This window comes from Lolium rigidum, chromosome 7 (genome assembly GCF_022539505.1).
Source record: "Lolium rigidum isolate FL_2022 chromosome 7, APGP_CSIRO_Lrig_0.1, whole genome shotgun sequence".
NCBI lineage: Eukaryota > Viridiplantae > Streptophyta > Magnoliopsida > Poales > Poaceae > Lolium > Lolium rigidum.
This window is the reverse complement of record NC_061514.1, coordinates 96,162,456-96,165,870: the sequence shown is the minus strand read 5'-3', so window position 1 is coordinate 96,165,870 and position 3,415 is coordinate 96,162,456.

Below are 3,415 nucleotides of genomic sequence, written 5' to 3'. Positions count from 1 at the left end.
GTTCTATAATCATCATAAATAGTTTTACTATTGAATTAGGATAGGTGACCGCCTCATGTCACAGACAGGCCTTGCGATTTATGGCCTAGCTGTGTGTATTATTATTCTCCAACCTCATGAGTGGCGCCGGCGAGCTAGGTGGGAGAGATCAGTGGCGGGAGGGAGAAATGAAAAAAAACGGTGGGAGGGATAAAAGGAAGAAGCGGCAGGAGGGAGGAAAGTGGTGAAAGAAATGTAATTTCTTTGAATGGATGACACGGCTGGCCCGCCAGTCACCACATCGCTTTTAGTTTTGCATGGCGCCCCGCAGAGTCCCCTACCAGGAATGACCTCGCGCTAGACATCGTGTTGGGCCGCGCCGAACCGAAAATGGCTTTAGGGCGGGCGGCTGGGGGCAGCCAAATCCCTTTAGGAACGGTTTGGGAGACGGCATTTGAGATGCTCTAAAGCTTGATGTTTAAAATCATGCACGAGCGGGCAGCTGCAAGGGGGTGTTAGACCCGAAAGTTTCCGCCTAGAGCTAGACCGCAAAATTCTGGCTAAGACCTAAAAGCTGCCCGCCTCAATGCTAGGATGGAAATTCTCCGGCTTACACTGGCATATCCTTATGTACTCTTGACGCCGGAAACGCGGTACGCAAGACAATTCGGTTAGCGCATTTTTAGACATGGAGCACCGGTTTGTCGGAAGGGACCCCGTTGGAGGTTGCGGCAACTATGGGCTGCTCCAGGTCGGCTTGACCGCCCGTAGAGCCTCGTGGATTCGCAACTTTCCGCCATGGGTAAAATAACGAAGAAGGAGAAGTGTAGGTACAAGGATAGAGAGATGAATTGAACATGCAAAGGTATAGTAGATTTGATAGATTTGATTGATGTTATTCAATCGGTCATCACCTCTCACATATATATGAGGTTATTGGTCTTTCCATACAAGCAAGGGATTTCTTTATATTTTCCGTACAAGAAAAAGACTCTAATTTTCGTCCAGAAGCTCTAGATCTAACCTAATCGGATAGAATCATGATACAACTATGTTTTTATCCTACTTCTTGTCTTGGCTCTGGAGATTGCGTCGCAACTTGAATGGAGATTCTCCAAATAGAGATCTTGTGCGTTTCGAAGAGACAAACAACTCTCGTGTTGATCACTTTTCCATATATGGCTGTCTTGATGCGTTTCCGAGCCCATCTTCGGTTTACGGTCGGATCCAGCAGGCAGAATGTTACACGGATTTGGTCAAACTTCTATGGCCCGCAAAGTATGTCGGATCAAGACGATCCCAAGAGCAAAGTTGTACATATTGACTATACGAACAACTTTCGTGCTGAGCATTTTTTTATCCAGGACCGTGTTGATGCATCTGCAAACACATCGTCAGCTTCAAGTTAGATCCATCGGGTGCAAGGCTTGTTACCCGGATCTTATCAATTCTTTGTGGGCCGCATGGTATGTCGGATCAAGATGAGTCCAAGAGTAAAGTTGTGCGTTTCGACGATGCGAATAAGTTTTATGTTGAGAATTTTTCGATATGGGGTCATCTTGAGAATATTTCAACTAACATCTCCATATGCAGTCTTTCGGGCATTTCCAACTTAAATCTGAAGTGGCCAAATTCCGACCTAAATTATTTGGCCTTCCTTCTTGGCGTGAGTTCTTAATGTCTCCAAGTTATAGCACCCATCCTTCTTCGCCAAGATGGCTTTTCACACATCATACGCCTAAAGTGACCAATCCACCATGGATTCGCCTAACGACAAATGTGGCAAGAGACCTGTCTTGGAACCAAAGTTACCATTGATCCATCTAAAGACTAAGGTAGCTACGGATCCGACTAATTCATCTATTTTCTTCAGCTTAAATTGTTCGAACATGGATCAGCCTTGGGACCAAATGGTCAACATTCCCGCATGGGCATAACTTGACTTCATTTGGTCTTTCTTTTTGTCCTAACTCCTTGATTCCTTCAAGTCTCGCCAAGCTCCTATGGTGACCAAATTCGCCTTGACCCTAGGTAAACATGGATCCGTCTTGGACCAAGATGACCATTTCTGCCTTAACCAAAGTGGTCATGATCCGGTTTAAGATGAAGGTCGCCATAATTCCGACATGTTTGTGAATCTAGCTCTAAATAAGACACGCTCAATCTTATTTCTTAATTTTTAATAGATCAGGCGTGCATAATCGGCAGGTGGCTCAAAACGGGAGCTAACATGGGGCACGTCGGAGACATGTACGCATAATCCCTGGTGGTCAAGATTGATTTCCTTTTGAAGGTTCATGCTGCTTTTCAGCAGGTGATGCTCACATGTTTGAGCTAAACCCAGTCTGATCATTCGACCATTCTATGCAAGATTGTTGGCTATAGGACCAAGCCGTTGAACCTTGAAATTTCCGTATAAATGTACATGGGAGTTCTATCACCTATGTTCTGTAATGTAGTATACTTACGACATGCATATATTCTTCAAAATTTGGATTGCCCAATTCAGTACAACAGAATAGGTAAACACAAGTGTCACTAGAATTTGGATAAGGCTATTCCGGTGGTTCCCATTGTCTACCACTTATGTTTTGTAATATATTTATGATATTATTAGAGCATTTCCAGTCGCGTCCCCCAAACCGTCCCCAAATCGATTTGGGGAGCGCCGGACAAAAAAATGTGCCAACCACGTCCTCCAAAGCCTCTTTTTGTCTGGCGCGACCCGATATGGTTTCCGGCGCCCCGAGCCCGTCCCCGCCCCACAGGGCACGCTCCGGGCACGCCGGACACAACGAAAAGTGAGGCGTGGTGGGACCGACACGTCAGCGGCACATTCAAGTATGGATCTAACAGTCGCATAACTCGCGACGGAAGTTATTGACGCGCAGTGACACACGACCGAAGCATCGGAGCTTTGCCTTAATGGCGATAGAGGGGCAGACGAGATGTCTCATCAGTGCTGCGTAGCCTCCACGCGTCGCCGGCGTTCGCACGCCACCGCGCGTTCCCGCGCTTTCTTCCCGCCTCTTCTGGCCTCTTCCCGCGCTTTCTTCCCGCCGCCGGCGTCTATAAAAGCCCCCCTCCCCCCCCCCCTCCCCGGCTCAATGGAAGCCACCACAGCCGTCGGCACCCCTTTCTCCACCGCAAGCACAACCCTCGTCGCTCGAACACCACTGCGCAATGATGAACCACCCCGGCGCCGGCTAGTTTCCTCCACCGTCGTCTCCACCACTGCCTCCACCACCGGATTCGCAGTTCGGCATCGACGCCGCCGCGGAGGAAGAGTTGCGGCGATGTCGGCGGAGCTTTGGCATGCAGAGCGGCGGCATCGGCGGGAGGTGATACGTCCAAAACGTATCTACTTTCCCGAACACTTTTGCTATTGTTTTGCCTCTAATTTGTGTATTTTGGATACAACTAACACGGACTAACG